Source organism: Ursus maritimus, unplaced genomic scaffold (assembly GCF_017311325.1).
Source record: "Ursus maritimus isolate PB19 unplaced genomic scaffold, ASM1731132v1 scaffold_2, whole genome shotgun sequence".
Lineage (NCBI taxonomy): Eukaryota > Metazoa > Chordata > Mammalia > Carnivora > Ursidae > Ursus > Ursus maritimus.
The window spans coordinates 39,181,532-39,195,796 of record NW_024424452.1 but is presented as its reverse complement, the minus strand read 5'-3'; positions in this window follow the sequence as shown (position 1 = coordinate 39,195,796).

Below are 14,265 nucleotides of genomic sequence, written 5' to 3'. Positions count from 1 at the left end.
CTGGAGTTCACGGGTCTGGGGAATACGGCCAGTTGACGGACATCGGGCAGAAGAGACTTTAAACGGAAAAAGAAAACTCACCTGAGTCCCCACAATGAACCCTCTCCACGTGCCCTTCCAGAATCCTGCCTCCCACCTGGGGCGCACCCTACCCCCCGACCCCCACCCCGGGGCATGCTGCTCACTCACCAGCCCGGACCTCCGCAGGGCAACTCTCTCTCCCCCAGTGCCCCTTCTTCTGCCCCAGGTCTGCAACCCGCTGCAACTCTGGGACCGCCCACAGAGACGTAGCTCCACCCCCACACAGTGATTGGTCGGGGAGGGTGGTGCCCGAGCCCCTTGGATGCCGGGCAACCTGCCCTCACGCCCCGCAACCCTGCCAGTGCAGGGGGTCCAGGAGGCGCCTCCCTGCCCCAACACCCAGCGCAGGCATGGGTGGGGTCGTGGGCCGGGCCCCACTCACACACCTGGCCCCTTCCGGGGAACCCTCTAGCTGACTCACCAGCCCGGACCTCCGCAGGGCAACTCTCTCTCCCCCAGTGCCCCTTCTTCTGCCCCAGGTCTGCAACCCGCTGCAACTCTGGGACCGCCCACAGAGACGTAGCTCCACCCCCAAGCGGTGATTGGTCGGGGAGGGTGGTGCCCTAGCCCCTTGGATGCCGGGCAACCCGCCCTCAAGCCCCTGGAACCCTGAAAGTGCAGGGGGTCCAAGAGGTGCCTCCTCTACTCAACACCCAGCACAGGCATGGGTGGGGTCGTGGGCCGGGCTCCCCCCCACACACCTGGCCCCTTCCAGGGACCCCTCTAGCTGCAGACCACCCTCAGCGTCCTGCCCCTTCCCTTTCTGCACCAGCCCTCCCTGCTGGGGTGTGCCTGGTTCTGGGCAAGGTCAGTGGCTCTCAGACCCTCCAAGGCTTGGGCTTTAGGACATGCAATGATTTCATGCATTTTCAGTATGTACATGTCAGTATGACTTTAACCTTATGGGAGCCAAAGAGGTTCTTTATTTTTTCTTATCTTTATGTTGGCATTTTTGGTTATTTTTTTCTTCTGAAAGCAGATGTCCAACGTGTGCTTGGGGCAGAAATAGGGCCCATGCTTTGAGGTTTTGCCCAGTCATTTTGAGCCGGGTAAAATGTTAAAGGATAGCTTCCCTGGGAGCCCAGGATCAGGGCCCACAGATGATATAAGATAAAAACTACTTTTATCATTATAATTACTACTAAATGGAGGAATTTGAGACAAAAGCACCTTTCACAAGAGTACCAAGAAATCGAAATGATGCCCGCAGAAGGCTCCCTGCTCCATGGTCAGCACCGGTAACAGAAGTGTTCACAGTCTCTGGCCTCCTGCCCTTCTCCTGCCCAAATCTCGGAAGCATAGAGACCATTTACAGTCAGAATTTTAGAACTGCTAGACACCTTAGAGAGGTCTGGCACCATTCCCTTGGACTACAGAGTAAAACACAGTAGCTCATTGTCACAAATTAATTTAAACATGAAGCGCTCCCTGGAGGCACTAAGTTCTTTCTCTGCAAATGTTGACTAATGTAAGTCACAGTCATACCAGTTAAACACTACGATGGCTGGGGAGTCATCGTAGGTAAGGGAATATTTTAGCCGTGTTTATAAGCATTGGCTCACTTTGTAGAAGAGGCTGAGCTGAGTGTTTTTAAATACTATTTCAGACCTGTCTTACAGCACGCTCTGAACATACCAGAGCCTGAATCAACTAAAAGAAATAGTTCGTTTCAGTAACTTTAATACCAGAAAAATATTACACTGTCTCTATTCCTAGGGATCTCTATTCCTAGAGGTCCTCCACTGAGATAATTATCTTCATGATCATGATGGGCAGAGGTTAAAAGGCAAGCTGAATTCATTCCAGTTGGCCACACGACGAGAAATTCCTGATACTTGATAGGTTTCCAGATCGAGAAGACCAGAGGGAAATGTTACCCCGTATGGAATAACAAGGGATTTGGAGTCAATTTGGGGATCCCACTTAGGTTTCTGACACTAAAATCCTCTCTGACTCGTATTGTCTGAGTTCCTGTCTAACCATCTGAAAATGTGCCTCTGATATCTACATCCTAGTTGAGAAGTTCAAGAGGGAGAATGCTACAAAGAGCCAGTATGATATCTCTCAAGAACAGGTGCTCAGGACGCCATAATTACTATTGGGTCTATTTCTTTTCCAGAAGAAAGAACACATGTTGAATCCATATTTCTAATAGATGACTCACAAGATGATTTTCAAACCTGAAGGAAGGTCAAAAAGTCGCTATTGTGTCATATTTCACTCAGAAATCATATTGTTGGGGGCGCCTGGGTGGCGCAGGTACTTTCCAAGAGCAGGGAAACCTATACCCCATCCTGCGGGGTTAGCTTTAGTCTCCATGCTGCACAGAACATTCCATGACTGTCGGATTTTCTCACTAGACATTGAGACTTTGACCACCTTCACCTGTTTCTACCACCCCATCCCCGAATCTGGCACCTACCAATCTGCTCTCAGTATCTATGCGTTCAGTATTTGTTTATTCCACGTGGAATGTACATGAGAGCACAGCACCATCATCACTAAGAGTGGGGAGCTTCTAATTTCCATACGGACATGTTGACCCCCTTAGCTCAGGGCCACCAGAAAGGGCGGCTGGGGAGGGGGCACCATCATCACTAGGAGTGGGGAGCTTCCTATTTCCATATGGCCATGTTGACCCCCTTAGCTCAGGGTGACCAGAAAGGGCAGCTGGGGGTGGGAGTAGGGAGCTTCTCATTTCCATAAGGCCATGTTGTCCACTCTCAGCTCGGGGCCACCAGAAAGGGCAGCTGGGGAGAGGGCACTGTCATCACTAGGAGTGGGGAGCTTCCCATTTCCATATGGCCATGTTGACCCCCTTAGCTCAGGGCCACCAGAAAGGACAGGTGAGGGGGACCACAGGCCAAGGCTGCCAGGTGTGGCTGGGGCAGGCAGAACTCTGACTTAAGGCTCAACTCCTGTCTGGGTTATTATAATGCTCTTCACAAATAAAGTGCCATCGTGTGTGAGCCCTGATGTAGAAAAGGTTGAGAATTTCCATTGCGATTCCCTCTCTGACCTTTAGGATATGTAGCAAAGTTACATTTAATTTGTAAACATGGAGGGACTTCCTGGTTTTCTTTTCATTATGACTATGGCTCAATTACCCTGTGCTCTAAGAATAGAATCTAGTTAATTTCAGTGTTTGAAATTTGTAGACTTGATTCGTGGCCCAACATATCATCTATTTGGGTAAATAGTCTATGACCACTTGAAAATAATGTGTTCTGCACTTATTATGGAATGTTCCATATATGTCAATTAGGTCACATTTGTGACCGACGTTTTGTCTGCTTTTTCTATCAGATATTGAGAAAAGTATATTAAAATCTTCAAACAGTGCTACTCTATTCAACATTGCATTGGAGAATCTACCCAGTGTTGTAAGGCAAGAGAAACAGAAAGTATAAGAATTGAGGGGATAATTGTGACTATTCACAGATAATAGGATGGTGTACATAGAAAATCCAAAATAGTCTATAAATACCCTATTAGAGTTAAAATGGAATTTAGAAATTTGAGATGGATTGTAGCTTCACATTAGACAGTTTCTGGAAGAAAATGGAGAACATGTCAATCTTGGGGTAGGACACAGGGTGCACTAACCATTTAAAAGAATTCAGCGGGACTTCGTAAAAATGTGACATTTCTCCTTATCTTATGACCATGAAGAAAATGAAAAGGTGAGCCACAGGCTGGGAAGAATAGACATGTGGTAGCAGAATAATGGTGTCCCAAATGTGCACATCCTAACCCCCAAATTCAGTGGCTGTGACCTCTCATGGTACAAGGGTCTCTAAACATAACAGTAGAGAGAGAGGCAAGATGGCGGAAGAGTAGGGGACCTCGTTTCAACTGGTCACTTGAATTTGGCTTGATATCTATCAAATCATTCCGAACACCCACAAATTCAGCCTGAGATGTAAGAAAATATGTCTGGGGGTGCCTGGGTGGCACAGCGGTTAAGCGTCTGCCTTCGACTCAGGGCGTGATCCCGGCGTTATGGGATCGAGCCCCACATCAGGCTCCTCCACTATGAGCCTGCTTCTTCCTCTCCCACTCCCCCTGCTTGTGTTCCCTCTCTCACTGGCTGTCTCTATCTCTGTCAAATAAATAAATAAAATCTTTAAAAAAAAAAAAAAGAAAGAAAATATGTCTGGATCTCTACAAGCAGAAAAGCAACGGGGTTTTTTTTTGTTTTTTTGTTTTTGTTTTGCAAGGTAGGATGTTCAGAAGCATGACTCTGTGGGGAGATACTGGAAGATAAACAGAAAGGGGAGGGAGTCTCCACAAGCCGGCTGCCAGAAAGTGATATAACAACAGAGCGCAAATGAAAACCCTTAGAAATCTGCTTCTTTCTGAAAGGGGCTCAGGGGATGAAAAGGGCAGAATTCTAGGTGGGTCATTGTGGTCTCAGGATCCCAGGAGATACAGAAAGAACAGGGGTGCCTGAATCAATACAGTGCCCAAGAAATGGAGCAAAGAAACTGGTTGTGGTCAGTGAGCCCAGAAGGGACTCTCCGCTCTGGTCACCATAAACCGCAAGATGAGTTAGTATGGAGACCACTCTCTGCCTGACCACCCTATAAAGGACTGGAACTTGCGGGCTGTTTACCGTACTCTGGGAGGGGCAAAAAGGCTTCGGAGCAGGGTGCGCACAGGAGCCCACAACCACTCACAGTCCCAAAGACACAAAGTGCAGTGATGGTCAGGGGTCCCTGGGACTCCCCCGGGGAAAGATTGCAGTAGACACAAACCACAGGAGTCTGCGAACTTTGGTGCACACAGAAGTGGAGACCCTTTCACCTGGAGGGTTTATTGAAGAGGGGGGACCAGGATCTTGCGGCTCTGGGCCAGAGATCCAGGCACAGCTGTTTTTGCTCTGACCCTCAGAATGGTAGAAGGCTTCCAGGGAACAAAAGCCACACAGACGACTAGCTCACCTGGAGCCCACACCCCTGACAAGGGTGGAGCAACTCCACTGAGGCAAAGACACCTGAGAAGCAGCACAGCAGGCCCCTCCCCCAGAAGGTGGACTGGATGAAACAAAACAATCAAATGACCTGATTTAAAAATGGACAAAGGACTTGAATTGACTTCTCCAAACATGTTACGCAAATGACCAACAAGCATATGAAAATATGTTCATATGACTAATAAGCAGGGAAGACTCAATCAAAACCACAGAGATATCATCTCACATTCATTCTGATGGCTACTGGGGGAAAAAAGACAACCAGAAACAGAAAACACCAAATGTTGGCGAAGATGTGGAGAAAGTGGAACTTTTGTGCACTGCTGGTGTGATTGTAAAATGGTGTACCACTATGGAAATAGTATCGAAGCATCTCAAAAACTAAAAAGGCAGGTACAGTATGATCCAGCAATCCCACCTCTGGGTATATATTGAAAAGAACTAGAAAGCAAGTTCTGGAAGAGATATTTGCACACCCATGTGACAGCAGCACTCTTCACAATAGACAAATGGCCAAATGGTAGAAGCAACGCAAATGTCCACCAACGATAAGTGGATAAACCAAATGTGGTCTATCCATCAATGAAATATCATTGAGTCTCACCAAGGAAGGAAATCCTGACACCTGCTACAACATGCATGAACCTTGAGGACACGATGCTCCATGAAATAAGCCCTCCCCCAAAACACAAATACTGTAGAGATCCATGGCTGGGAGCTCTCCGAAGTACCCATATTTCCGGGAATAGAAGCTAGACTGGTAGTAACCAGGAGATTCAGGGAAGGGGGAAAAGGGGGAAGATGTGATTCAATGGGTGCAGACAGTCAAAGGCCCGTCAAAGAAAGACAAATACCGTATGATCCCACTCATATGTGGAATTTAGGAAAGAAAATAGATGAACATGTGGGAAGGGGGAAAGGAAAAAAGGAGAGAAGGAAACAAACCATAAGAGAATCTTAATGATAGAGAACATTATTTGTGTATAACACCCAGGGCTCCATGCAATATGTGCCCTCCTTAATACCCATCACCAGCCCATCCCAAACAACCACCCCCTCCCCTCTGAAGCCCTCAGTTTGTTTCCCAGAGTCCATAGTCTTTCGTGGTTCATTCCCCCTTCTTTTAACCCCCCCCCATTCATTCTTCCCTTCCTTCTCCTATGGATCTCCCTGCTATTTTTTTTTTTTAACATGGACAGAGGCCTGCCTTTTTTTTTTTAATGATTTTTTATTGTATTATGTTAGTCACCATTCAGTACATCCCCGGTTTCTGATGTAAAGCTCGATGCTTCATTAGTTGCGTATAACACCCAGTGCACCATGCAATACGTGCCCTCCTTACTACCCATCACCAGCCTATCCCATTCCCCCACCCCCTCCCCTCTGAGGCCCTCGGTTTGTTTCCCAGAGTCCTTAGTCTTTCGTGGTTTATTCCCCTTTCTGTTTACCCCCCCCATTCATTCTTCCCTTCCTTCTCCTATGATCTCACCGCTATTTCTTATGTTCCATAAATGAGTGAGACCATATGATAATTGTCTTTCTCTGCTTGACTTATTTCACTTAGCATAATCCATAATAAAAAAATATTATAAAAAATGATAGAGAACTGAGGGTCATTGGAGGGAGGGGGTCGGGGGAGGGGCTAGATGGGTGATGGGGATTACGGAGGGCACTTGCTGTGATAAGCACTGGGTGTCGTATTAAGTGATGAATCACGAACTGTACTCCAGAAACCAATATTGCACTGTATGTTAACTAAAATTTAAATTAGAAAAATAAATAAATAAAAATGCTGATCTGATGAGCGTGCAACTAATGAATCATTGAACACTACATCGAAAACTAATGACGCACTCTATGTTGGCTAATCGAATTTAAATAAAAATATAAAAAAATAGGGGCGCCTGGGTGGCACAGCGGTTGAGCGTCTGCCTTCGGCTCAGGGCGTGATCCCGGCGTTATGGGATCGAGCCCCACGTCAGGCTCCTCCAGTATGAGCCTGCTTCTTCCTCTCCCACTCCCCCTGCTTGTGTTCCCTCTCTCGCTGGCTGTCTCTATCTCTAATAAATAAATAAAATCTTTAAAAATATATATATAAAAAAATAATTATGGCTACAGAATTTCAGATTTGCAAGATGAAATGTTCTCAACATGTCTCACAGCAGTGTAAATATACTTAACATTACTGAACTTTATACTGAAAATGTTTAAAATGGCAAAATGTTATGATTTTTTTACAATTTTTTAAAAGTACATTCTGTATGATTCCATTTTTTATAATAATTTTTTATTATGTTAGTCACCATACAGTATATCCTTAGTTTTTGATGTAATGTTCCATGATTCATTATTTGCGTATAACACCCAGTGCACCATGCAACATGTGCCCTCCTTAATACCCATCACTGGCCTATCCCAATCTCCCACCCCTCTCCCCTCTGAAACCCTCAGTATGATTCCACTTTAAGATTTTATTTATTTTAGAGAGAGAGAGAGAGTGCGTGGCATGGGAGTGGCGGGAGAGGCAGGAGGTGGAAGGAGAATCCTGAGCCCACGCTGCACTGAACACAGACCCTACGTGGGGCTCGATCCCACGACCATGAGATCACATCCAGAGCCGAAATCAAGAGTCAGTGGTTTAACCGACTGAGCCACCATCCATCTCCTTGGGCATTAGTGTTGTTCCGTTCCCTGCTCTCTCCACCACTGCTGTGATGAACACTCCTGAAAATACAACTGAAACACTGGACCAGAGTTCCCGGGGGTGAGTCCGAGGACAAGCGTGCTAGGTGATGGGTGCACCTGCAGCCTGGGATGGGTGCTGCTCGCTGTTCTCCCAGACAGGAGAGCCCGACACCCTTCTCTCCAAGGGACTAGCGGGGCTGCGTGTTCTCAGGTACCTGAGGGCCACCCAGCCCAGTAATTCACCTTCTCTAGCAGAGGACAGATGGGGCGTCTTTCTCTGGCCAGGAATAGGAACCCCGATCCCAGGAAAGGCGAGCTCTTCTGGACTCCTGGCCCAGCCAGGCAGCCGTAGGCACCGTGTATGTGACGGAGCCAGAGCGGCTGGGCCTTGGAGGGAATGAGTGTCTTACACCAGCCGTGTGTGGGGCAGGCGGGAGCAGGGGCCCCTGCTTCTTGGGGAGCAGTGATGTGTGTGGAAGGAAGGAGGCCGGGGGCGGGGGGAGCCTTCCCAGCCACACCACAGTCTCTCCCTTGGTCCTGACACCAGCAGGAAGTGTGCCCTGAGGGCGGAGATGAGACTCCAGGAGGATTCCCATCCAGGGAAGCCCCCCCCCCTGCAGCCCCTGGAGGGCACTGAAGGCCATTGGCCGGCCCACAGGCCATTTGCACAGGATCACCTCCGGTGCTTCCTTTAGCACATTGTCCGTGTTCGTGTGTGGACAGTGATTGGCCCACTCAGTGCTGGTGCATTTCCAGAGGCAGACTAGAAACCGTCTGGTGCCTGCTAGTGGAACAGAGGACCCCCGCCCAGAGAAGCCGAGGATGTCCCTCTTCCTCCGGAGCTGGGGAAGGCAGTCACTGTCCTGGGGCAGGACCTGGTCCAGGTGTGTGTCCCTTCTGAAGTCCCCACATTCAGTGGGCATCGTTGTGCCTGAGAAAGGCCTCCTCAGCCCTAGAGTCAGGAGCAGTGAGAGGCTGTCTCCGGCCCTGGCCCAGGATCACAACCTGAAACCATCCTGTCTTTGGGAAGACATGCCCCTCTCCCCTCCCCAGGTCCAGGACGCCCGGGACCCTGCAAGAGCTCTTCATTCGAGGCAGAGTCCTGGAGAGCGTGTGTGTCTCGTCAGCCCAGCAAGTGAAAGAACCAAACCCCAATGCTCAGGTTCTAACCGAAGCAGAATTTCCATGTACTCTTCAAGTCCAGATTTACTGTGTGCAGCAAAGACGCCTGCCCCTCCCCACTAGGTAAGTGGGTGCTGGGGAAGGGCTGTCTGGGCATGGGGACAGCCTCCTCCCCTCTTACGTGGCCTTGGGGGACCCCAGGGAAAGTCTTCCTTGCTCTCCTTCCCTCAGAGGGAGGGGCTGGCCTCGTGCTCCCAGGGTCCCCACTGTGTCCCCACTCCTGAAGAAGAGCCACCCATGGACCTCGTGTCAGGAGTGTGGTCTGCCACTGCTCCTGGGCTCCCAGCCAGGGGCCTGGCAGCTGCATGGAGGGACTAGATTACTTTTGGGGGGAGAGGCGCTCAATGGGGACACCACTCACCCTCCCCCACAGCACTTTGCAACCCAGGCCCTATGTCCAGCGTAGGTCAATCGCCAGCACCCCACATGTTCCTGGCGGACTCCTGGCCCCTAAACCCTGACACCAACATTCTCCCCAACCCACTCTCTCCACTCACCAGCGGAGGGTCACAGAGCTGGTCAATCGGGCTTTCCATCCTCCTAGGGCCTGACACAAACTGTAGGCTGGGTTCTGAGAGTTCCAGTCCTAGAGGCCTAGCTCCAAAGACATAGGGATTGGGGAAATCTGAGCCATATCTGAGGCCTCAGCATGCCATACAGAAGGAAAGCGTGCCATCTGGGACTCCAGAGGCTATTCGGAGGAGGAGAAATCTGCATATCCCACTGAGTCAATCCCAGCCAACTCCCGCATTCAGGGGACCCTTGGACCAAAACCCTGGGCCTTACATTCTCCACAACCCACCCAGTCATATCAGGCCACCGGGATGATGAGCTCAAACCCAGGAGATCTGACCTCTTCTGCTCCTAAGTCCTAACCCAAACGATCAGTTGGATTCCCAGAGGTCAGTCCCAGTGGCCTAGGACCAAAGACATAGCGACTGGGGAAACCTGAGGCATACCTGCAGAATCAGCATGCCACACAGAGAAACCCTGCCATTTGGACCTGCAGACAGAATGCAGAGCAAGAGAAACCAGAATGCCCACCTCAGCCAATCCCAGCAAGCCCCTACTTTCACAGCCCCCCTGCCCACAACCCAAACCACGCTCTCCACTTAGGCCCCTGGAAGGTCGCAAGGGCTGGCTGATCCAAACAGCCACTGCCCCTAGACCTGAGCCCTAACTCTAAGTTGGGTTCTGAGAGGTCCATTCCCAGACGCCTGGCTCCAAAGGCCAGGGAACAGGGACCACTGAGCAATGCCAGGACACTTAGCCTGCGACACTGAAGATTACTGTGCCATTTGGGACTCCAGACAGGATTCCAAGAAGGAGAAACCTCAGCGAACACCTGACCCAATCCCAAAAAACCCCCACTTCTATCGGACCCCTGTCCCCTAAACCCTGACACGGACATTCTCCCCAACCCACTCTCTCCACTCAACCCCAGGGAGGGTCACAGAGCTGGTCAATCAGGCTTTCCATCCTCCTAGGGCCTGACACTAACTGAGGGTTGGGTTCTGAGAGGTCCAGTCCCAGACGCCTGGCTCCAAAGACACAGGGATTGAGAAACCTGAGCCATATCTGAGGCCTCAGCATGCTACACAGAAAGAAACCATTTCATTTGGGACTCCAGAAAAGATGTCAAGGAACAGAAATCCTAATGTCTACCGTACTCAATCCCCGTGATCCCCCATATTTACTGGCCCCCAGGCCACAAACCCAGTACTTGACACTCACCCCAACCCATGCCATCAACACCGCCCCACCCCCAGCTGGGAAATTCTCCACACAGCACCCTATCAGAGCTCCCATCCTCCTAGACCTTACCCCTAACCCTAGTTTTGGTTCTGAGAGGTCCATTCTGAAAAGGCTGGAAAGGGAGACATGGCTCTTGATGGGAACCTGCAGCCCACCTCCAGAGCAGGGCATCATCCTTGCCTCACAGGGGATCCATGGAAGTGTTCCATCAGGCGACTGACAGGACTGCCTCTTGAGGAACCCAGACACAGAAAGACAACTACAGATGCTCTCATGTACATACCACATGGGAAAAAAATACTGTCCGTGTAGATACTGAGAACAGATCGGTGGGTGCATGATTCGGGGAAGGGGCGTGGACGGGTGAAGGTGGTCAAAGATACAGCGTTTGAGTCTTAAAATCCATAAGTAATGGAATGTTCTGTGCAGCATGGAGACTAAAGCTAACCCCGCAGGATGGGTACAGGTTCCCCTGCTCTTTGAAAGTACGGTGCTCCTAGGAAACCTTTCACAGCAGAAAGGGTTTAAAGAAGGCAAGACCATTAATTTATACGGAAAAATGAGTGAGCGCGCTCAGACTCCTAAAATTACTTGTCTTTGGCTTTTCTTAGGCCTCAGGACACAACTCCTACGGATGCCGAAAACAAATGGAGATAAAGCACAGCAGACGCTCACAGACACCATTGAAAGGGCTGGTGGGTGGACGTGGAGAGCGGTTCCCAGGAAGGAGCTGGTTGGGCTGCACGCCGCCTCTGTCGTGCTTCTCCCCAAAACAGATGCTGAACGCGATTCTCACTGTTCGACTTTTTTCAGAAGAGGGAAATCCTCTTCAGGTTTCTTCCCATTAGTGAAACCAGGTTATAACGGAGATCTTTCCAAAAAGCCAAGTGTCTTCCCATGAACTTTTAAAAAGTGGGGGATACCTGTACTTGAACGTTGCTGAGGGAGGACATTGCAAAATTCTCCCGGACACAAACCTCAGCAGATCCACCGGGAAAGGCACCTTCCTCAGCATGCGGCACACGGACTACCTCCTACCCCCAGAAACCTCCTCCTTCCCCTCGCTCAGGACAACCCACAACAGCAGGGAGTTACTCCAGTTCCTCCTTTCTCCCATCCCCGATATCTAAGCTGTCAACAAACCCTGTGAGCTCCATCATTAAGATGTACCCAGAATAGGACTAACCACTCCTTCCAAGGCCACCTGTCTGGTCCACGCTGGAGCCCATCCCTTGCCTGAGTTCCTGGAAAAGCGTCATCATTGACCTCCCTTGCCCATCTTCAACCCTCTGTCATCTGTTCTCAACCCTGAAGCCAGGATGGCCCAGTGAGACAGGGTCCCATGGGGTCACGGGCCTGCAATGACTTTCTGTTACACTCTGTCACCTCCCTGAGGTCATGTCCTAAGCTGTCTGCCGTGGCCACGGGGCCTTCTTGCTGCTCCTGCGCACACCTGGTATACTCCTGCCTGGGGCCTTTGCACATGCTTTCCCTTCAGTTTACAATGCTCTCGATGTGATCTCACTCACCTTCTTTAGATCTTGACTCAAGTATCACCCTCCTAGTGAAGTACCACCTGGCCCCTATATGAATAGCGAACACCACCCCCACCTCCCCTTCGGCACCCCCAGCCCCGTCTCCTGCTTTCTATTTCCATAGCACTTAGAGTCTCCACTCCATCTCGGCAGGGAAGAAACTGAGGCACCAACCGATGGCTTCACCACCGACCCCCGCCCTGTGTCGTGCTCCAAATCCCTAGGGGAAGAGGTGCCCCAGGGCTCCTGCATAGCCGGGATGCCCGGGACAAGGGGTCCACCCACCTCCTGCACCCTGAACACCATCAGGAAAGGGAGCCATACAAGGAATACACCTGCACACGAAACCTGAAACCAGACACCTTCCTCGATGACAGGTGAGCACACACGCTTCCTCCCCTTGCCGGAGGTGCTCACCCGAGAAAGCTGAGCAGAGACGCTTCCCAGGGTCCAAATCTCCCTCTGGCCAAGGTCCTGGGAAACAGACATCTGATCCGACCACCCTGCCAGCCTGGGACCCGCTCAGTGAGTCCTAAGACGCAGAGACTTCTTTCCACTCCAGCTCAATCCTTCTCACAGAGAAGCAATCTCCAGCCTCACAAACGTGCTCATCATTAGCTCTGGAATTCCCAGGTTGTGTCCACACTGGCCCACACAGGGGTCCCATGCAGACCATTCCGCAAATGCCCTAGGGTTGCAAGCCACTTTCAAGCTGCCCTTAGAAAGGCAGAAACTGGCCCGATTAGGCAGACCAGCCAAGTGACTCGATGTGCTGCAAACTCGGACAACGTCCTCCCTGAACACCAACACTTCCCAGTCCAAGTGTCTAACCTTCGCTCACTGGGCACTGAGCACCATGTCAGCATGAACGCTGCTCTTTCAATTCACTGGCCTCCCAGGCCTTCCAATATCAGAAACCAAGCTCCAGACACCACTCTATTTTCCCTTCAGAGAGAAAAGTCAAACGATGGAATAAAACACTCCCTGTGCCCAGCACACTTCTATCCACAAAGAATTCCTTGGTCTTTCTCATTCGGGCAGCCCTACAAGACCCACACCAGTGAGAGACACCACAAGTTCAATCATCACGTATATATTTGACTTTGTGTTTTCCTTTTGCTATGTGTATCTCAAAGTCAATTCCTATATTGCTTTCTTTAAAGAACAATAATAATAATGACACAGTCACCTAAGGGTCAGGATCTCCACAGCCAGACAACATGACTCTGGTCCAGATAAGGATGAAGACACAACCTCAGCCCATGAATCAAACCCCACACCCTCAGGAATCCCGACACACCTCACGGGTGAAGAGTTCCTTTGCTACATGGAGTTGTCTGCGTCCAAAGGATACAGGCAACCCCCAGCATTCATTCTGTTTTCTTCGTCAATTCCCCAGCTCAAGTCGCAAGTGACTCACTGGGTCAAGCTTCCAGAGCCCAGGATGGGCCTCCAGGTAAGCAGCACCCCCCCGCCCCCACCCCGGGAAAGGTAACGGGGGGGGGGGGCTCGATTTCCTTTGGGAGCACAATGTGCCACTCCCCAAGCTCCTAAAGAACCCACACTCCTTCTCCCTTTCTCCCTCTCACAAAGGCCACCAAACCCTGTGACAGCTCTGAGGCTGTTTTACTTTAACAAATAATTTCTCATATCGGAATGTGGCTCACAGAAGAGAAAAACATGAACACCCACAAAGGATTCTCTTAATATTTCAGAAGACTGTTTTTCCATTGTTTAATTAAAACAGGAAATAAAAGGCACAGATAGCCCCTTCCACTAGCAGGTCCGATTCACTTCAGTGATTGAAAGAAGAGCAGGAAATAAAAGAGTAACAGATGTTCTGAGGACCCATCACGTCCATCACCTCAGGTTTGAAACTTCGCACGCATGCAAGGAAAGAAGCACCACCAAACATCTCGGCCTGGCGACTCTGACAGTCTGAATTGGAGTGACAGGGACAGACGATGAGGCTGTGTGTGTTTGGTGAGGCCGGTGGCCCTGAAGAAGGGGCTCGGCCAGCTCTCCACCTGTGCCTCACCTGTCCTCGGCCAG